Below are 23,606 nucleotides of genomic sequence, written 5' to 3' on the forward strand. Positions count from 1 at the left end.
GATGTCCAGCTACAATGGTAAGGGCAGATCTCTTTATTCCATCTACTGAGTCAAATGCTAATCTCTCTAGAAACATCCTGATAGACATCCCCCAGAAATAATGTTTCACTGGCTATGTGGGCATTCTTTAGGCCAGTCAAGTTGACACATAAAATTAAACATTCAAGTCTAAAAATTATACTCACAGGCAAATATGCTATTTCTTCACTAGGAAAAAAAACTAAACTGCATCAGGGCAAGGACCAGTGTTTATCTTATTAAACATACCTCTGGGAATCCCACCTAGGTATGCATCAAGTCCTTTCTTAGGTGTTCATAAACCACACTGAATAAAACAGCACCTGCTCTCATGTAGTCTATGTGACCAATAGTTCATCTTTTCCTCTAGTCCCTAATGCCAGGTCTTAAAAATATCATCTATAAACACTTGAAAACAGTGACAGTGAGGGAAAGGCTCAACAAGAGAGTGAGAGGACTAGAAACAGAGGATACCAGTGATATTTTCAGCTACTTGAATATTGAGGGACCAGTATTTCTGTAGACAGAGCATTCTTTTGAAGTGCATTAAATGAATTTGTCCCATTTTTTATAACCATATTATCAGGGTCCTGGAAGCTTTATATGCCAAAAAATCATATTCACTTTTTCGAGACTCAGAAAATGAGTAATTATGCCCCATATCTAGGATGTGGTCTCTAGTTTCACCTCCATTTAGGGGTAAATAAACTGCTTTCCTAAATGAGTTGTTCAAGATTAATCCTAGTTAATGACTGGGCTCTAAAAAGAATGTAGGACTTTTGCCTGGAATTAAGTTCCTGATCTAAACGCTTGGGCACATTTTTGCTTATAAAATGAAATTATGGCCATTTCCAATCCTAAATAATTTGGGCCAAATAGACTTTACATGTGATATTTATGACTCATGTACCCTATTCTGTAAAACTTCCCCCCAAAGACTCATTAAATCTGTTTTATGTGAATTTTTCCCAGCCTTGCACTTTCATTAACTGGAAGGAAGAGAATAAAGCCTGCTTACCATACCACCAGATCCATGCCAAGACCCTTATTTGACGGATGTCTTCCTAATGCATTATATATATTGTAAACAAGTAGTATGTGCCAGCCCAAGGTTTTCATTAATTTTTCATTAATGAAATGCACCACTTAGCCTGTTTGACATTTAAGTGAGTCACATAAATTTAAGCTAGAGGTCACCATAAAAGAAAGCATTTGCAAGTGTCACTGAAGGCATAAACTAGCAGCTGCTCCACCTCTTAACTCAAACCCTGCCCCAAACCATGTTCAAGTTTACTACCAATTGATTAATAAAATATGAAACAAGCAAATATTATAATTAGCTGCTAATGACCGATTTGAAATTTAGTGCTCTCCAACTATTATTAGAGAATGTTGTGAAGTTTCTACTTCATTTTTGGTTCCCTGATGGACACCTTGGATATCAGGTGTATGGCAGGCAACTTAGTTCTGCAGGATTTAAGTGCTGTGTATTTTAAGACCCTCTCCACCCCCCAATATATGGCTTCTACCATGTTTCAGGGTTCCAAAACGGAACTCTGAATTAAGGCACTACTGCAGAAAAAATACTTTCAAACCACAGTTGAACACTCTTAACAGGAAATTCAAATACCTATATGATATAGAAAACCCAAAGTTTTCATACCAGAAAATTCCTAACAGTGTGAAAAATAACTACACTTTAAAATATGAGGATTTGAAGAAGAACCGTCTTTCCCTTTGACTCCTGATGCACTTAAAAATCAAGCTCAAAGTATAGCAGTCCTAGAATAGCACGTTTACCTCTAGACTCCTCTAAATGATGCAAATGTAGCTCCGTCTTTCTCACCTGCTCAGAAGTGGCTCAGGATCCACATGGAACCAAAGTTACAGAAGAAATTCTATCTAGAGAGTTCTATAAACCTGGAGAAGGTAGAAGCCAAATGAAAATCAGGATTTTTTTTTTCTTTTCAAGATATACACAGACCATGTAAAATAAAAGCAAAACTGGTGAAGGATACTGGTGTGGTCTCTCTCATGTTGGTCAGGAGGTGGGACACATTTTTGATTACATAAACTTTTACTATGTTGTGTCCGATACCAGGTGAGGCAGGGAAAATACAAAGGATTAGAAGAATTGTTCTTCCCTTCATGTAGTTCATTTTAGTGGTGGGCACCAACATGTAATCAGGCAATACATTAATAAAGGCAAGAATATAGTATTCTTAGACTGTTTCTTCCAACAAGAACATTAAAGTGAATCAATCCTAATGTAAAATAGATGCACCCACCCTCCTCAAAAGGTTCTGAGATTTTCCTCATTTTATCATAATGAAGATCTAGCAAACACTGTTCCCGGTTAGAGTAGCACATTTGTGAAGGAGAAGTTTAGTAACGGGGAAAAAAATCAGGAAGAATCTGTGGTTCTAAAAGGAGCACTATCTCTCCTACAATTCTCTGGTAAGCACCATCATTGAACCTTGGAGGTTTCCGTTCAGAAATACTCTAGCCATCAACTCTTGATTCCCAAAGCAAGTTTATCTTCTGGTGATGCTCTTGGGATTGTCTTTTTTTCCTTCATGTTTCAATCTGCCACCATTCAATTTTTTTACTTAGAGTTTATGTCGCCCACCACCACCTCTCCTCTCCTCTGCAACACAGCTTCTGAGGGGTTGCCAGTTTCCCAGTCTATCTTTTCCCTGCTACTCCTTGAAAGAACTCAAAAGATTTGTTCTTAGAGTATCCTGATAAGCATTTAGTGAAGTAGACCAAATGACAACAAATTGCCTCAGAGGAGCAATGTCAATGTGAGAAGAAGACCGTGCATACCAAGTTTGTACTAGTAAATCTCACTTAAAAAAAAAAAGTGATGGAAAGAAAGTAAATACCAAGCTTAGAACTACTTATTAAAATCTCCAACTACTCCCCAAACATCTTTGCATCCTCTATTAGTCTCACTTCATAGAGCTATTCTGATGCCTCAAGAAAGGAAAGAAAGGGAAGAAAGGAAGGAAAGAAAAGGAAGAAAAAGAAAAAAAGAAAATAAAGAAATGTCAACTTCTAGATTGTGAGCTTTCTCAATCACCTCAGATCTTATCCAACAACTTATCATACAAACACACGCCTTCTCTATGTCTTCTCCTTTTCTGTTGGCCAAACCTTTGACACTGAATACCATGACATCCTGTTTTTATGTTCCTCAAGGTTAAGTTCACCAAGATGTACCCTACTTCCAACCTCTAGCCCTTCTCCAGGTCATGAAGACCCCTCCCTAGAAAGCCCGTCCCACCCCATTACACAAAAGATATGCAAGCTAGGAGGTCACCAGAAAGTAGTAAGTGGAAGAAATTTACATGTATCCAACTCATATATCATTTCAATGGAGAATTAGAAGTCAAATGGGATTCATCCACTTTCCCCATAACTTTTCTCATCTTCTAATTATAAGGCTATTTAATTCACATATCTAATAAATACATATATGAAATAAGCAGAGCTATTTATTAGCTTTTTGATTACAGAAACCTGAAATACCAGTATAGTGACTAAGCAAATTTGCTTTCTTAACATCTTCAATAATTACAAATTCAAGTACATTGCAAATGGAAGATATTCTTACCCACTGATTTTAAACATCACTCCAGGGGCTCCTGCGTGGCACAGTTGGTTGAGCATCCAACTCTTGATTTTGGCTCAGATCATGATCTCATGTTTGTGAGATTGTGCCCCACTCAGGCTCTGCATGGGAAGCAGGGAGCCTGCTTAGGATTCTCTCTCTCTTCCTCTCTCTGCCCCTCCCTCACTCATGTGCCTCATTCTCTGAAAATAAACATTAATAAACATCATTCCAGAATTTGTCTATAAAAATAAGAAAAAGAAATAGAAGAAAAATTAGCTAGAAGGCCATGAAAGTGAAGGTTTATTATTTGGTGCAATAAATAATACATATTCTTCATGTGGCTTCTAGACAATGAGAAATCAAACATCAGTGAAACAAAGCTCAAAATATCTTTATTGCTGATCACCTTTAAAAATAGAAGATGTAAATTAATGTGAAAGCCTAAGTGATCTGCTTACACAAATATCCCACCCAATAAAGGATATCACTTCTGGTTACAACTAAATAAAGACCTTGAAAACAGACAAAATACGATGCTTAAACTACTACTTTAGAGGCCGATACATTATGGATATAGCTCCTAACAAAGAACTAGAGTCGGGAATGACAATAAGAATATGAGAATGGCAATAACAAAATAAAAAACTGAAAAGAAGAAGAGGAGGACAGTTTATTGAACTGTTATTTTTGGTTTACAAAATTTAACTCCATAGATTGAATGCATGCACTTTTTGTTCTAATTCATTTCTCTGATAAACCTGATTTTCAGTCACACGTATTCTGTGCAAAACACTCTTGATCTGATGAAGACCAAGGGATTGCACACCACCCCCAAAGTCTTCTCATATTACTTTTAGATTTTATCAAATTCCTGTTATTACAAAAACCAAGACCAAGAAGAGGTGATTAACTGGACAAGTCCATTGTTTAGCTTATTTGTGTAAAGTTCAAGATGCCAAACTCCCAGACTTTTCCCTAATGTTAGATAGTTGCTGTACTTGTTGTTGAAAGACCTTTAGATTCACTACAGTGAAAAGTAGTAAAGTTAAAAGGAATTTCTTTTGCAAACCAGTTAAACTTCGAAATTAAATTTTTCATTCACGCCATATAAAATAACTTTTTTTCCTTTACTCCCAACATGGACATCTGGTTTCCCACCTTGGATAACCTACATTGACTTAGGTCCTCATTTGTGAAAGACACATTCCTATCTGTTCCTCATTAAACAAAAGGGGAGGAACATTTTATATTCTATCACCCATATACTAAAAACATCTTCATTCCTACCTATGCATTGGATCCATTCCTTCTATTCTTGTTTTTATAATTTCCCCTAGGCCTCTTTATCTTTCCACAGCTTCACTTACCTGCCTCTTCAAAGTTTGTTCTCAGCCTAATCCCACAACCATCCATTCTTCCACCAATACTGGGTTCTTGTAAAGTATAAACATGACCTTTTCATTTCTTTAAAACACATCCAATGACTTTCGAATAGCTATAGGATAAATACAAAGCTACTTGACATTATCCTTCGTGATTATCCCATCAAGACATTACTTGGTCTTTTACCTTATCACTCGTTATAGTATATACATGTACTTAATGTTCAAGATACACTAAACACTTGAAATCATCCAAAGGTCCATATAGTCTACCCCTAATAGAGTACCAATTCCTCCCTGGGGTGCCTGGGTGGCTCAGTTGGCTAGGTGTCCAACTTTGACTCAGGTCATGATCTCACGGTTCATGAGCTCAAGCCCCACGTTGAGGCTGTCAGCACAGAGCCTGGTGTCTGCTTCATATTCTGTGTCTCCCTCTCTCTCTCTGCCCCTTCCTCACTTATGGTCTCTCTCTTAAAACTAAAGATAAACATTTCAAAAATATTTAAGAAGAATACCAATTCCTCTCCCTGCTCCCAATTCTCATTTACCTTGCAAATTCATTTCTCCCCCAACGGTGACAGAGGATTTATTTTCCTGTAAAGCTCTCCCTACCATCAGTACAGATCTAATCACTTCTTCTACTGTAGCATGTTTTTGATATTCATCTATCATTGTCAATTCCAAATTATAGATATTTGTTTTAGGCACAAAAAGGAAACTTCTATTTCACAGACCTCATTTTGATAGCAAAAAGATTGTGTTTTAATAATACAATACTGAAAAGGATTGCTCAGGGAAGAGAGGTTTCCTGGTCCTCCCATTGCTTGGTGGTAAATCACAGAGGTTTGTATGGACTTGCATAGCTCTTCTGCCAGACAGCATTTTGGAAACCATAGTTGTACCCCATTAGTGAATCCTGAATTTGGACAAAAATGTTTTGGGATATGGAAGAATAGGATAGAAAATACGGTTTGTCATATGTAGTAAGGACATTACAATTTCCAATTTCCAAGTTCTCTTCTCAGTAGGGAGTGTGTGATGAGTGTGTGTGTGTGTGTGTGTGTGTGTGTGTGTGTGTGTATGCATGTGTGCACAGGCACACACACTATGTTGCATATTAGAAAGTAACATATAAAGGACTTCTTACTGAAGACGATGGTAAAGATATTTTGAAAATAACTACGCTAGGGCACCTGGGTGGCTCAGTCAGTTAAGTGTCCAGCTTCGGCTCAGGTCATGATCTGGCTGTTGATGGGTGCAGTTCCAGCCTCGTATCGGGCTTGGTGCAGACAGAGCAGAGCCTGGAGCCCACTTCCAGGTCTATGTCTCCCCCTCTCTCTGCTGCTCCCTGGCTCATGCTCTGTCTCTAGCTCTCTCAAAAATAAACATTAAAAAAAAAAGAAGAAAAGAATAATACTAGACTATAAGCACATTGGAAATGGAAGCCACAATAATTAAAATTATAACAATGTCTTCTGCAAAGGAGTATCTGCTTGGAACCAGGTCCTGGACTTTCTGCTTTGAATATAATTATTAGTGTCTTGACCAACATCCCACAGCAAGATAGTATTATCTCCATTTTACAAATAAGGATAGTTACTTTATTGATTGGGGAGTTACAAATACTGTTCTACTGGTTTGGATGCAGAACATTCCCTTTCTCCCCACTTCTTTGATAAATGCATTAGTACATCTCTAGTCACTTGTATCATATACAAACCATATTGTATGTGTTAGAGATCAAAGAATCCAATGAGGAGAAGGAATATTGGAAGTGACACCAAGTCTATTTAACTCCCAAATCTATATCCTTTCCCCTAACCTATGCTACCCTAACCTAGAGCTCTACTTACCTAATTGTATCGGATTCCTAGTACCTGACACCTAAGGGCTTGTAAAACTATCATGACACAGAGTTTTAATGTAATTTCCCTGAATTGATTGAATGAGTAGACATTATTAAAAACACATTCCTTGGTCTCCAAAAGGTCCATACCAATAAGAAGATGGTAACAGAAATAGGTGTGAAAATATGCATTGTGACCCAATTATAGAAAATAACCTATTTGCAGAGAGGCACACAAGAGAAACACATATGAGCACTCAAAACCATTAAGCACACTAGCTTTGGCAACTAATAAGCATTATAAATGAAGGGCAACCCACAGTCTGTCTTTACCTTTTTAAGTAATTAATACCAAGCACAGGGAAAATTCCAAACACATTTTCATGTTTTGTTTAACATTCTTATCTCAAGTGTAGGTGATTTCAAGTTTGCTCTGGTGATAAAGCTTTTTAAGTGTATGTTGACATTTCAGCTGGTTGTGAATAGCTTTACTTTTCCATGCATTTTTCTGATATTATAGCAGATTACTGCTACAAACAAATGCACTTGCTCTTTCGTTTAAGTTAACCTATTAATACATAGGCATATAAAGGCATAAATAGCTGAGACTACTAAAATGTAAATTTAAGTGTAAAATATGATCTCTCTAGAGGGAAGGTCCCAGCAGACTTGAGGAGGAGAACCTAATCATGTACAATTAGAGAGTACAGCTCTCAGACCAAGTTGCCCTCTCTAGCTTCACACTGCAACTCTGTCCCTCCATCTCCAAAGCTCCATGACTGTTTTACTCAACCACCTAGGTCTTTAGTTGCCTTACCTATAAGGTCGAGATATCTGTCTACCTCCTCGGACTAGTCTGAAGATCTAAGAAGTATGAACAAAGATTGTTAATAGGCCTGGTGCTTATAAAAATTCAATAAAGGCATCTACGGTTAAGATCCGATGATGTGACAAGCTGGGAAAGTGGCTAGGATTTTGTTTTTACAAGGATCTTTGATGATCAACTCTACTCTGCATTCTGAGGTCTGACAACTCTGTTCAGCACTGTATTTTCAGCACCTGGCAGTATGTCTAGCATACACGAAGTTAGTGTTTTGAAATGAATGAATGAGTGAAAAAAGACAACAGTACAGCAAAGCTGATTACTGTTCTTAAGGACTCAATTGTTTGGAAGGAGTAATGGCTGCCCCCTAATACTAGCTCTTGTTCCCTATTGATCTCAACACCCAACACCCCACATGCCACTTGCCCCAGGGAGTGAAGCCAATGAACTTGATTTCCATAAAGGAGAAAGTGGCAGTGAAGGAGTGGGAGGAATACTGAGTTTTTCAAGTGCATGAATTCTTTTCTAGTCTCATATTATGACCACCCTCGTTCTCCCCATTCCCCCACTACTACAGTGTCCTCTTATTTCTTGTCTCAAGTTTTTAGTATAAGATTCTAATTTTAAAGGAGAAGTCACATAAAAATGTTACTACTCAATGCAAGAAAGTGAGAACATGACTCTTTTATGTTACCTAATAAAGAAGTTTAATGCAATGGGAGGACGTGTTCACCTGCCCCCCCCCCCAACAAGCAATTTCATCTTGGGGAATTGTACAGAAATTAATGAACAACTCCAGGCCAACAAGAGAAACCTCACAAGAAATGAGAGGACCAGGTTTCCTTCTGGGATCTAATGTCTGAATATGCTATTATCATTGGTATGCTCTTTATTACCATTTCTGTAAGTATAGCACAGGAAAAAAGATGTATATACTTCTGTGTATACCTTGCACAGAAATACAAAGCTAAAACATGCATTTGCAGAGGTAAGATAAATTTCAATAAGAATGTACAGAGCAAAACTTCAAGAGCCACTCCCACATTTAGAACTAAAATAAGCTCTACAGATAAACTTAGCCCAGGAGAGCCAAGATGCAATATTTCCTTATCTAAGGCAAACATAGCCAGGCACTGGAGAGGAATCAACTAGAACACTTAACAGGTGAGAGCCATAGATATAGGAGGAATGTGAATGTTCCTGAAGCTTCTCCCTTGGAAACTACTAAGCAGTTGCAAAAAATCTTTAGCAAGACTACTGTAGAAGTATTCATTGTGCCAGCAGGGTAAAGAAAGGAGCAGGCACAGCAGGGGAGATAAGAACCCCACTTGGGTCTTCTCCCCATCCCTCTGTGGAACAAAAGCCTTAATCTGAGGGGAGGGGTATTAACAACATTATAACCTCAGGCACTATAAGGATACATTGCAGCTAGGAGACAAAGGGTGAGAACAGAGAGGCCAGGAACACAGGCTGGTCCAGAAAGCTAGGAAGAGGGCAGGAGCTCAGAAAACTTTATATTCCAAAGACATAAGGTCACAGTGCCTACCTGAGATGGAGGTTTTAATCTGAATAGAGCATACCTTACCTCAAACTTCTGCCATCTGGCTAGCAAATGTCAAGTAACAGTGGAATACTGCTAGAAGAATTGTAAGAACAGAGGAGCACGTCTTGAGGTATAGCACAAACACAAGGCCTGTGGCAGAGAACGTAGCAGTTCTTGAGTAAAATGTTGGCAAGCCAGCCCTCACCTGAAACATGAGATCCTAGAGGAATATGAAGCCCATGGCACACGGATGGAACAGCAGCAGCAGTCAATGTTAAGATCAGCACAATCCTAGATTAGATGAGCCCACATCTTGAAAAAACCAAGAATAAAAAAAATATTTTTACAATGTGAGGAATAAGTAGATAAATTTAACTGTCTGCACAGGCATACCTTACTCTGTTGTGCTTTGCAGATGTTGCATTTTTACAAATTGAAGGTTTATGGCGACCCTGCATGGAGCCAGTCTATGGATGCCATTTTTTTTTTTCCAACAGCATTTGTGCACTTAGGGTCTCTTGAGGTTGGTGATTCTTGCAATATTTCAAACTTTTTCATTTTTTGTTATAATGTTCTATGATCAGTGATTGGAATGTGCTGAAAACTCAGATTATGGTTAGCATTTTTTAAGTGTTTTTATATTAATGTACATTTTCTTTTAGATATGCCATTGTACTCTTAATAGACCATAGTGTAAATATAACTTCTCTGCACTAGGAATCCAAAAAAATCACTTGACTCCCTTTATTGCAGTATTTGCTTTATTATGATGGTCTGGAATGAAAAGTGCAATTTGTCCAAGGTGTGCCTGTTATTTAAAATATACAATGTGATGGTTTGATATGCACATACATTGTAGAAGGATTGCTTTTACCTCACTCTATTGATTAAATGTCCAGATTAACAAGAAGATGAATGGTTAGAAATCGCACTGCCAATAGTCAATATGACTGAACTCCAATATGGCACAGATGTTGGACTATCACAGAGCATGGAAAATGACCAAAGAAAATTAAGACTAAACAAATGGTACAAAATATACAAGATTTAATTTCAACAGATTTCTAGAAACAGAGGATCCATTCCAATGATGGTATGGGGCATGACCACAGTAATAGATAAAAGCTTTCATTAATAGTCTTGACACAGCTGACTAAATTAGGAACTGGAAGACAGCTCAACAGAAATTTCCCAAACCGGAACACAAGGAAAGGGCATGTTAGGAAACAGAGCATTCAGAAGACATGACGATATCAAAAAATCCAACAGAACATTCATGTGACTTGAATCCTGAATTGAGAACAAAAAGTAAAGAATTTTTCACAATTAACAACATAATAGAATCCAGAACCCCCAAGAAGGATGAATAGCAAGAAAACACACGCTAGTAATCTAAGGTTCAAACTGTTGAGAATAAGAGACCAACAAAACCATAAAAGTAGAAACACACACACTTTACCCACAGTGTAGGTAAGGATTACAGACCCTCAAACAGAAACCATATAAACCAAAAGATCATAAGTGTAACAGTTTTAAAGTGCTGAAAGAAAAAAGTACAATTGCGAGTCCAGAAATCTATAACTTTAAAAATAGATTTAAATGAAGAAACTTTTTAGACAAACAAGCAGAACATTCATAGCCAGCAAAGCTACACTACAAGAAATGTTCAAATCGTAAAAGAAATTCTGCAGGAAGGAAGAATGTGGGACTAGGCAAAAATGTGGATGTATTAAAAGATACAAAGAACTCTAGAAATGAGCGAATTACAAATAGAGAAAGCCTTTTTTCTCAACGCTCCCTCAGGAATGTAGGTGTAAATCTCCTCAAAGTATCAGCGTGTCAAATACAACCGTATGTACAAAGGATAACACATCACAACTGTGATGTATTCCAAAAGTTTCAGGGTTGAGTCAATACTGGGGGCCGAGGGGAGAATCCATCCTTACCCATTTGTAAGAAGTCATAGAAGTTTCTAGCATGAATAGTGGGCTTTAAGGAGCTTTTGAATTTCTTTAATTAAAATATACACATACACAATCATGATAAGGACTGTTCTTCAGGAAACAGATAAAAAGGAATCATTGATTTACACAAGGTGGATGAGTCCCAAATGTGTTTCACTAAGTGAAAGACAACATATTCTATGTGATTTTGTCTGGCATTCTAGAAAAAGCAAAACTATAGGGAAAGAGCACAGAGCAGTAGTTGTCAAAAACAAAGCATGAGGGATGGGGTTTACAAAAAGGCAGAGGTCTTAAGTGCCAGAATTGCTCTTTCTTGACTGTAGTGGTGGATACACAAATCTGCAAATTTGTCAAGACCTGTAGGATTTTATACCATGAAGTAAAGTTTGAGATTTTTAAGAAGGATAAACTGATAACTCAAAAATCCTTGAACTCCTTCACAGCTCTCAGAAACTACTACAGAAGATTTTATTAGAGAGCATATGTAAAGCAAATTCCACACAATCATTTTGCCATAGTGCACAATCATGTATGGTCAAGGACATGATTGCTTAGAAAGTCCTTAAGAAAACAAAAGGGATTCGGGTCAGGCAGAGTGTATCTAGACCACATTTAAATACAAACAAAATAGGCCTGTATTGTGGCGTCTGAAATCCATCTGTTTAGTGACTTCTCTGGATGTTCCACTCTGTGTTTTATGTGAGGCAGAATGGCAAACTGTGTAAATTTTGGGAAAACACAAAACTTCACCTTTTAGTGCCTTACATTTCCTTCAACCACAATTATTTTAGACAAATCTCAGGTAAGTTTTATATGTGAATTGATTAGAGATGGGAAACTATCCAAAAAATAATGCCAATGCTATTCCCTGTTCCTTGTTGATCCTTAGTACATCTTTATAATAACGAACATAATGGAAACAAAACTAGGAAAAATTAAGTTAACAATACCTAAACTATATACCATTTTTAAAGCCATAGAATTAACATTCCATACTATAAACATGTAGTTAAAATTCTGGAAGTGTTTACTGGCTCTGTGGGGCTCGGGGGAGAGAATCAGACATTCCAGTAAAGCCAATTGTGAGTGTTTCTATAATTACCCCAAACACTATGGTAAAATAATAATCCTTTTCTGTATCCATGTAAAAGCAAATAGGAGAATAGATCCATGTAAAAGCAAGCAGTTACAATTTGCTTAGATTTTAATTAGACTCATTTATGAACTATGTGATTAGAATAATAAAAACATTAAAATAGGGGAATGAGGGAGTATCTTTAGAACAATAAACCCTAGGAATGTTGAGATGCAATTACAAGTATTGCAAATGCTGATAAAACTGAAGTTTCTACATTTAAATGTATCAAAATACAGTCCATGAGAATGGGACTGTTCAAAGTTCTAGAGTGAAGAATACTAATTAAAATAAAGATGATGACTATTTGAGCTTCTAGATTAGGCACTTAGTCACAACTCCAGACATAAACATGATCATCTGTCTTCACTCAGGCTGCTGTAACTGAATGCCATAGACGCAGTGACTTAAATAGGAATTTCCCCACAGTTCTGGAGGCTGGAAGTCCAAGAGCAAGTCATCAGGTGACTAATTTTCTCCATTAGGGCTGTCTTCCTGGCTTGCAGAAAGTTTGTTAGGTCCTCACATACTGAACATAGAGGTCTGGTCTCTTGGATAACTCATGATCTCATCTAAATACGATTATCTCTCAAAGACCCACTCATCTCTAAATACCATCACATTGTGAGTTAGGGCTTTAAAAATTTGGGGGAGACATGGTCAGTCCAAGACACCATGGTATTATAAGGATGCAGGTCTGAATCAAACTGACTCTGACCTTGGAGGCCTAAGTGTCAGTTTCTCAGAATCATTAGACAATAGAAGGGCACACGTTGCCCAAGGAAGGAGGGACCACCCTTGTAACACCCAATCAGGAAAGGACAGTTAACACCTTTAACATTTCTAAGGGCGGGTCTAAAGATGGAGGCTATAAGATAATCACCTATTGCTTAAGACTAGTCATGCCCTACGTGAGGGCCCTGGGCCCACTTTGTGATTGGTCAATACTCTACATGTTGTGATTGGCTCCCACTAAAAGTATTGATGTATGGTTAAAGTTACTGCCAGTATTGGTAAGGGATAGGAATTGGATCACTGTGCCTGTGTCGCCATTTTCCTGTAACGCCCCCGTCCCAAAAAAGCCCCTACCCTGCCATGTTCGGGGCTCTCAGCATGAATCCACTGCGCCAGTAAAGTCTGTGAGCCCAAGTTTAGGCTCGGCCAGTCTAAGCACGTAATAAAACCGCCCTTTGCTTTTGCATGCATGACTCGGTCTCCCTGGTAGTCTCTGGTTTTGGAGGGTGATATTAAAATCTGGGTATAACAGTATAATGGACCATTCATCTAAATGTATAGTAACATATACAGAGGCCTGGTACAGGGGGATGCCAGGATCTAGGATGGTAAGATTTGCACATGGAGTTGCGATCACTTAGAAGATTAGAGACAAAATGTACAATGTATCCACTTCTAGAGACAAACTCTTCAGTGAGACATGAAAGGCCCTCAGCTAAGAGTGTTTGATTGGGATGAAACCTTAGAGCAGAAACTTTTAATAAAATTCAACTTCTTAATTAGGTCATATCAATAAAAATACAGGCAAATTTATGGGCTTTCAACGAGCTTGGCAGTGAAACTCCAACCCATCATTTATGGAAGCAACACAATTGTGCAGCATAAATGTATTCATCTCAAACCCATCGTTATAGAACATCCATACAACCACAGGAAGACTGTGACTTTAGATTATAAACATGGTGATTTTGCCCTTTCAGATCATTTAAATGAAGGTGGGAAAATCAGAAGGGAATGTGAAGGGAACTTGAGTCAGAACAGCAACACCTACAGTGTGATCAGGTGTTAAATGGACTTGCCTTGAGGGGCTCCTTTTTAAATAGATTTTTCCCCTAAAAGTGGTAGAGGTATCTTGTAAGTGGTCCTAGAATATTCTTGAGGTCTCTATGTAAAAAGCACATCATGGAGGCACCTGGGTGGCTCAGGCGGTTAAATGTCTGACTCTCAATTTTGGCTCAGGTCATGATCTCGGGATTTGTGGGCTCAAGTCCCACATGGGGCTCTGAACTGACAGCACAGTGCCTGCTTGGGATCCTCCCTCCTTCCCTCCCTCCCCCCCACCTCAAAATAAACTTAAAATTTGCAAACTAATCTCTGTATACGTGTTGTTGTACATATACTTCTAACATAGTCATAAACGTGATCATATAATCGCCTACTTACTTCAGATTCTACCCTCACCCCTCTTCCTCCCTCCCTTCTGTAGAAGGAACAAACACACACCAAGTCTTATGCAGATAGAGAAACAATACCTGTGAGGCTGGACCATGAACATGTAGGACAGGCAGAGGGGTAGGGGAGGAGTTCCTAGAAGCTGGCAGAGACTAGAATCCACCCATATGGAAGGACTCTGTAAAAGTTTCCTTTGACTTCTGCCATGCCTAAATGCAAAGGCGAGAACTAAGACATTTCAGTTTTGAATGACAAGCATCGCTGCTGAAGTGGTTTATGCACTGTTGTGGGAACAAGTGAAAGTAGGAAATCAAGTTGGAAAATTCCTACAGGAGTTCAGACAGGGCTGGAAGCAGGGGATGCGAGCAGAGTGGCTGCACGTTGGAAGGTAGCTTATAGGACTTGCTAAAGAGAGGAAAGGCCCACCATTGGTCTGTTCACACCGTTGATCAGACCGCAGTGCTGTTTCTGAATTTTCTGCCTACATATCAAAGATGCCTATTCATGCCCAGCTCAAGTTCTCCCTCCCTGGTTCCTCATCAGACCACCCCAGGCCACAATACTTTTCTTCAGAACTCTCCCTCTTTCCTTTCCAGAATTTCCCCAACTGTTGATAAATCCCAGAAGCCAAGCAACAAGAACCAATCTAGAATCCAAAAAATTAACTTGCTGTCAAGTTAATTTCTTGCTATCGCGAAGAATATACCCAAAGTGAAACCATGAAGTGCCTCACCAAAAAGACAGAAGGATGGGAAAAGATTTTGAAGGGTGGAGTTTAGATAAAATTTAAGTGATATATTGCTCTGTCTGGAATATACTGCAGGCTCTATGTATCAACATTTAGGCCTAGGCTGAGAAGGTCTTGGGGTCCCATTCACTCAAACTACAAGTTAGGAAAATGTGGAATTTTGAGTCCAAAAGCCCTTTTTCTGGGACTCTGAATAGGAGTTTAAAAAAAAAAAAATCAAAGCTGCTTCTCTCTATGAAAGTGAGCCGAGTAACAGAGATCTTCCAAACAAGACTGGGATGTTCTATCCTCACATAGGATAGTATTTTAAAGAGCAAAGTTTATAATCATTTAGGATTTTAGATGGTTAGCACTTATCTTAACAAATAAAAGCAGTTTTGAGAGATACATGCCGTGAACTATTGAACCCTGGTATTCAAGGAGCAATTATTATCTTTTTCTGGAAGTAATGGGAAGGAGGTACTGATTTTTCTCAGGGTTTTAAAATGTAAATATATTTTAGTTTTACATATCATCTAACAGGGAATTAAGATACATGGAGATCTTCTAGGGAAGTTGTGTGCTAGATCACTGAAGACATGAACTTGTGAGACTTATTCACAGGCTGCTGAGTTGTATGTACAATTGAACAATCTGTTTATGTGTTACCTCTTCCTGCTGTACCCTTACCAACTAAAAAAAAAAAAAGACCCTCAAATATACAATATTCACATATTAGCAAACTGAACAAACAGACAAGCATCCTACTATAAATTTACTTGACCAGTATCTCCAGACCTATAATCTTGTATATAAAGTTTCCCAGAATTCCTGGTCTATTTGGTGGTCACTGGTCTGTCATATACATTAGTCTCATAGGGCTGTTGTAGCATTCTCACAAACTTGGTAGCTTAGAACAATGGCAGTTTTATGGTCTCACAGTTCAGGAGACCAGAAGTCCAAATGTCAAGTTGCCTGCTGCAGGGCTGTGCTCCCTTCAGAAGTTCTAAGAGCTTCTGATCCTTGACTCGTCCACCTTCTAGAGGATGCCAGCCTCCCCTGACTTGCTACCACCTCAGTCTCTCCTCTATCACCACATTTCTGTCTATGTAATCTTCCTTCTTGTTTGCTGGCTTCAAAACCATTTCAGAACTCTCTCTGCCTAAGGGAACATAGGATTGTGTTTGGTTTTGTTTGTTTGTTTGTTTGTTTGTTTGTTTTTTGAGAGAGACAGAGAAAAGAAAGCAAGCATGAGTCAGGGAGGGAAGATGGTGCAGAAGGAGAGGGAGAGAGAGAATCCCAAGTAACCTACATGGGGCTTAGTCTCATAACCATGGGATCATGCATAAGCTGAAACCAAGAGTCAGAACGCTCAACCAGCTTAGTCACCCAGGCGCCCCAGGTTTGTATTTAGGGCCCAAGCCAGTTTGTCCAGGATAAACTCTTCCTTGCAAGGTCCTTAATTTCACCCCATCATTTGCCATAGAAGATTTACTCTTTGCTAGAGCAGATATTCACAGGTTCTAGGGATTAGGATGTGGACATATCTTTGGGAAGCTATGTAGCCTACTACATTTTTTAATAGAAATTAGAAGTGTAAGCATTCACCTTCTATGAAGTTTATAGTAGTTTACTATTTGCAATGGTAATTTGATCACATGTTATCCTAATCAGTTTTCCAAGAATACACTGTGTCCACAGTTTTAAAGCATACATTAGATTTCAAATGATCATTGTTGTTCTGTTAATACATTTTCCAAATACCTAAACAGAACATTTCCCAATTAACACAATTGGAAATTACACAGTTCTTAATATGAAGCAATGTCCTTTTGTTCTGGTGCACAGCTCTGTACATTGAAAGCTTATTGTTTAAGTGATGAAGCACCTGTATTATACTTAATTTATAACAATGGTTTCTTTCATTTATATCTGGCACAGGGTCAACAATGGCTCCTTCCACATCCTATTTATTCTGGGACCGGAGGTCAAGAACAGCCATTATTAGGAACATCCTAATCTTGTGGTAGAAGAAAGAGGCAGACTAGCAAAATGATTCCAAAAATTTCTACTTGAAAGTGGCACACAACACTTCTGCTCACACTCATTCATCCCAAAACATGCAATGGGGCCAATCCGGATATACAAAGGGCCAGGGCATTGCAAAGAGCTGGAGGAATAGAATAATCTTCCCACAGGGAGATACACACATTTTTGGAATACCAACTCAATCATATCTAGCTCTTGAACATTTGTCCTACCAAGGACAAAAATACTGCTACTTCTTTTAAAAACTTTGTTAATAAATCTTTTGCCCTTGAATGTATTTTTTGATTATCAAAGCCTTGAATCAATTGTCTGGGTCAAGGCCGACTTGCTATGCTACCTTACAAGAATATAGGAAATGTGGGATATCACTTCTTGATTAGTATTTTTTTAGATATTTATTTTGAGAGGTAGAAAGAGAGAGCACACACAAGACCCTGAGCAGGGGAGAGGGGAGAGGGGGAATCCCAAGCAAGCTCTGCACTGAGGCTCGAACTCACAAACCAGGAGATCATGACCTGAGCTGGAATCAGGAGTCAGTTGCTTGACCAACTACGCTATGCCAGGTCCCCTTGATTAGTATTGTTAAAGAAAAATCCACAGTAATTTCACGCTATCTGAATGTCACACACATGCCCCCTACTTTGTCTGCTAGATTCCTCCTTATCCAGTTTATTCACCATTCAGAAGTCTAAATTTGGTGGGCATGTTTTTCATGTTTTCACATCTTTGTTCCATCCACCTTTCTTTGAACTTATCTTTAGCTCCTATAATTTTATGTAAGGCAATAAACAAAACACATGGGGGGAAAAGAAAATTAAAAGAATCTCATAAAAACTAGGTCATTAACTAAGGAGCACCACTGTGGCAGGTTACAGTTCCAATGATGGAAGATGTAATTTAAAAAATAATTCAAACCTATAACACACTGGTAGAAATCTATTTCTCTCTGACCAACTTACCACAGATCAATAAATATTCTCCAGACACCTGTGGATACAGATTACAGAAGTGCACTCAACTTCTCAACACTAGAAATATCACAGCAGGACTGCTTAATATAGTAGCTTTTTCTAAGCCTCCTCAGTGGAGCACAGCAGGGGATATTAGTCTAAGTAAGAATGAAGCAGAATAAGTTGCAAATGCACTATTAATCCCCACTGACCATGAATTTCTGGTTAACAAAAGATAGATTACATTAAGTGTTCTTCGATCAAGGATCATATTTCTAGTTAAGTAGCCCCTCTGGTCAAACATGACACTAATCCTCTCTAGTCCAAAGGCACCATGGGCCTTTTGGTGACCAGAAGTAAACACTTTTCCAAATGCTATTTTTTGTAGGGCAATTTGGGGGGAGAATGATAATGGAAGTTATCATAGAATAAGTTTTACAATTCAAGAGTGAAACATATGTATAATGTTTTCATCCATTTCAGGATATTTCCCAAACATGAAGTCAGAACGAACTACTACCTACAGTGTTCAGATTCCTTCCAGGCAAGATGAAAGAGACAGGATCAGCCAGAGGATTGTCAGAGAAGAACATAGAAGAGCTGTTGGATTTAAGCTTGGTACAGAGCAAAAATAGGATATGTTGGCCAATACTTAACTAAATCTTCAGTCACAATACTAGTGTGATTTCTATAACAAGGAAGTAGATCATTTCATTCTACTCTGGGATATTAAAAAAAAAAAAAAACCACCTACAGGACATCATCGCTCCTTCTGGCATGTTCTTTGATGAGAAATATGGAATTTCAGCCTAGAATTGAGAATTACTAGACCCTTTGAGAATTTTTAGTTTACATGTATAATGACACATCACTATTATGATCCTTGTGTAGTTAACATCCTGCTTATTACAAGCTGTCACTCAAACACAAAGTGGGCCAGAAGAAATAGACACTGTTTCTCACTTGCAAACTTGCTTTCAAAATATACTCTAAATATGGGACAATACAATGTTAAGAGGACAATTTGCTGAGGAAACGGAATCACACAGAACATTAGTCTTGTCATTGATAGTCTTCCTATCCCAGAATCCTTGAGTTTCTGATGTATGCCTTGCTTCAGCGAGTCCAATATTTTGTGGCCAGTTGAATTTGCTTTTTCTGCTTTTAGCTCTTCCCACAATTTCTAGCTCTCATTTAATAGGTGCTCAATCTTGGGTTCTCTCCATTGGTTCACTCATCTATGTACATTTATAAATCTACTTCTAAAATGGGGAGTCTCTTAAGTTTTTCTTTCAATCTTTTTTCTAACATCGTTACAGAGAAATCTTTCCCAACTTTCAAAATCAGAAAGGATATTTCCTCTCTGGTTTTCCAGGCCCCTACTTCTAAAACTCTCCCCATCTCATTCATTTTGTGTGCATGTTACCTCTTTTAAGCCTCACGTTATTCCCATTTTATAAGTGAGGAAATATACCTGGAAAAGCTCAGTGGCTTGGCCTGAGAAAGCACAATTACAGCTCTGTCTGGGAATCAAGCCCTTGTCTGACTCCATAAACCATAAGGGTCAATATGTCTACATATGTAGGGAAAACAATTCTCAAGCTATTTCCATCGGTCCCAATAGGAATTTTGTAGTTTTTCTTCAGAAATGCTTTAATGAAGGCTTTTTTCACTATCTAGGGAGAGGGGGAAATATAAATAGGAAGGCATTATTAACAGACCCTGGTAACTTGGAAATGAAGATATTGAAAGTTCATTTCACAGCATTATCAACTTGCTTCAGGAAGAAAAAAAAAAAGAAAAAAGGTCTTGGTGACAGGTTTTTCTTTAAATATTTTTTAAAGTTTATTTAATTTCGAGAGAGAGAGAGAGAGAGAGAGAGAGAGAGAGAGAGAGAAAATGTGAGCGAGTACAAGCAGGAGAAGGGGTGGGGGGAGAGAAAATGCCAAAAAGGCTCTGCACCATCAGTTTAGAGTCTGATGTGGGGCTCAAACCCATGAACCAGGAGATCACGACCTCAACAGAAACCCAGAACCAGACACTCAACCAACTAAGCCACCCAGGTGCCCCTTGTTAACAAGTTCTGAAACAGTCTCAGAAGATTTCACAAGAAAACAGTGGGGGGGGGGGGGCGGGGAGGTAGATTCACTAGGATAAATGTATCTAATCCCTGGTACTCAGTGTGGCCCATGAGCACCGGCGTTCACGCTACATCAACGAACGCAGCCATTCAGTTCTAACTGAACATTACTGCCTGTTACTGAGTACGGTGAGGGTTTAGTGAGCAGGAAAGGAGATCCTTCTATACGACCACATAATAGTGCTGTTTCTGGATAAAGAATGGTATTAGTTTAAAATTTTTAAATTGCTAATGAAAAAAAAAAACCCTACCACTCCTGAAATTCAATAGAACTGTTGACTCTACTTACGTTCTAAGTCTTGTCAGTGTCAGTTTATTCCTTGTCGCTATGCTGCCCCAGGAACTGGAACATGAATGAAACCTAACATCTCCATGGATATGATCAGTCTAATCTGGGAGCCCTGGAGCCCAGCTTTCCTTAGTTTTGTGAAACTGAAGGAAGGGAAATAGAGTCAGGAGGCCAGAAGGGGGCGCCTCAGGCCCTACCCCTCCAATCAATTGCAGACCCCAGCAGGAAGGGACATACCTTGCATTCCCAATAGGAAGAAGCCTATACTTTACTACCCCCAGCAAGAGGAAGATTGTGGTCTGTGGAAGAGAAAAATCTAACAATCCAGGCAAAGAGACCATCATAACTCAGCCACTGAAAATCCACTATATTTTGAACTCCGAGCTTACTAAAGTGGAATATTTCTTTAGAACAGCCCCTCCCAACTCCTTCCTTTCCACCGTAAATCAAACCTTTGGTTTCTGGACATGCCGATGGTTCCTGCCCTAGATTGCTTATTCTGAATTGCAATTCTCTGCTATTCCTGGATAATCCCATTTTTGGTAAAATGCCCACCAGTTTTGTCTTTAAGCTTTCACGGCCAATGACAGCTTCCTGAGTCCTGAACTACAGGAATGATGACTGAAAAAGTTTCCTTTTTCCATGATATGGACATGCACGATGTGTCTAGTATTCTTTATACCCAGCATCACTTTCAGAAGAAACAGAGCCTCATTCCCAAGGTTCTTGTTGTTTTTTCCAGAGAATTTTAGGATTTAATTTGATTAAATTTATTAATATTTATTAAATCTAATAATATTTATGATTGTGTTCAAAAGAATATTTTGAAACATTTTCAATAATGTATAAGTGTGCTTCCTTTATTCAAAGGACAGCATTATACATATTTCTAATGCTATAAACTCAAGATTCTAAAAGGCCACCTGGCCATACATTTAAGCTCAATACTGACTAGAAATTTTTCTACACCATCACATAATATATTATTGTGAACCTTTCATCAAGAAGCTCACTGTGGATTAGGGTTTTGCCAAACTGCAAGGTTGGCATTTGAATTTGCCAGTGAAGTTTCTAGTTAGATTGGAGGCATTTTCAGGAAATTTTTTTCTGCCTTTAACACTGAAGTCATTTTCCAGTTAGGCCACCTCGAGCATACACTTCCAATCATGTAATATTCACTTGGATTCCTTCTCAAAGTATTTCTCATTCATTTATATTTTCCTCCTTTATAAAATGCCAGTGTACAATATTCAACACTATGTTAATGTAATGTGAGAGTTTATATTTGATATGGGACATCTATAAGGGACAGTTTCACTTTAAGAATTTTTTTAAGAAGTTGTATCCTTAGCTGAAGCCCTTGTAGAACAATTTATCAGTATTCTTAGTTAGGCAAAGTCTCAGCCACAGAAGAGCATTTAATACATACTGTCGACACACTTACATTCAGACTTGCTAATCCTCATATATTTGGAGTCTCACAAAAACTTCTCTTGGCAGGGCCTCAAACTGAAAAGCAATCAGTGTTTGAAATGGGCTAAAATTTTGACTTAGATGTTTTGATCAAAGAAACAGTACAATCTCATGAACATCCACAAAAGGTCTCCAGAGATTTTTTTTTTTTAAGTAACCTTTTCTGCTGAAAAGAGTCCAAAAGATTCTCAGACCAAATTTCATCCCAAGTTGAAAATGCCCATTTTCACTGGAAGGAGCCAGGTCATTCCCACTTTGTAAGTATCTTACTAGAGCACGTAGCACGTGCAAATCCAAAGCGAATATGAAAGGCTAATCTTGCTCATCAGCAACTTTCTTCCAGCAAATAAACAGAGTTGTATGTCAGCCGTGTGTACCTTTACTTCAGTCACCTAGGATTATGAAACTGAACTCAGGAACAAAATGCCAACAGATTTACTTATGCCCTCTGTCACTTCAGTGACTTAATAATTAAGAACAACTACCAAGAATCTACAGGATTCAACTTTGCTCATGGTCTTTAGAGTATTTCTAGTCTCAAGAGCACTGATATATTTCTTTTCATCCCCTAAGCCAAGACCATTGTGCTCCTACTTTTATTTTCTGACTTTAAAATGCTCTGTTCATAGGATGCTAAAAGCTAAGCTTAACCACCTTCTGAGTTCTATCTCTATCTAGTCATCTTCAGTAGTCTACACTTACTTCAGAAACTTGACCTGTTAGTATTACCTAGTCAAAGCATCGTCAAACATTGTAAACAGCCCCATAATAAATATTCTGGGCTTTGAGAGCCAAATGGTCTGTTACAACTACTGAACCTCTGCAGTGTTCTCACAAATGCAGCTGTAGATCATATGCAAGCAAATGAATGTTGCTGTATTCCAATAAAACACCATTTCCAGAAATAGGCAGCAGGCCAAGTTTGATCCACACTTTACTTTGCCAACTCTCACCCTTGTCAAGCACACTGTACTACAAACAGAACCTGTCTACTTATCCACAAGTACATCAAGCATTTGGATACTTATTTTCCCAGGTAATCTTTTCTGAGCAATATTGCCTGGAATTTCTTTCTCTCCACTTTCTCTTCCAGCTCTTCCTGGACTATCTAAAATCAAGACAAACACTCTTATCACTAAGTTATACTAGTAGTTTTAATTCTATAAATATATAATGCTCATAGCACTAATGGACAGATTTCACATACATGGGTATTATGGGCAATTTGAATCTGTGGAACCAAATCCTCTCACCTTTACCACCGAGGTTTTTCTTAGGCAGGAAATCGATCTCAAATGTTTTCTGTATCTGTGTTTAGATTCCCACTTCCCTGCATCACCAAGTGCTGGGATTTCTGTTAGCCTAATACCTGTATCCCTTTCTGTAGGTACTGGCCCCTCCTTCCAGATTACTTACTATCTTCTGTGATGCCACTGATTGAATCTGAGCTGGGGCTTACCTACT

The sequence above is a fragment of the Suricata suricatta genome, chromosome 9, assembly GCF_006229205.1.
Source record: "Suricata suricatta isolate VVHF042 chromosome 9, meerkat_22Aug2017_6uvM2_HiC, whole genome shotgun sequence".
NCBI classification, from domain to species: domain Eukaryota; kingdom Metazoa; phylum Chordata; class Mammalia; order Carnivora; family Herpestidae; genus Suricata; species Suricata suricatta.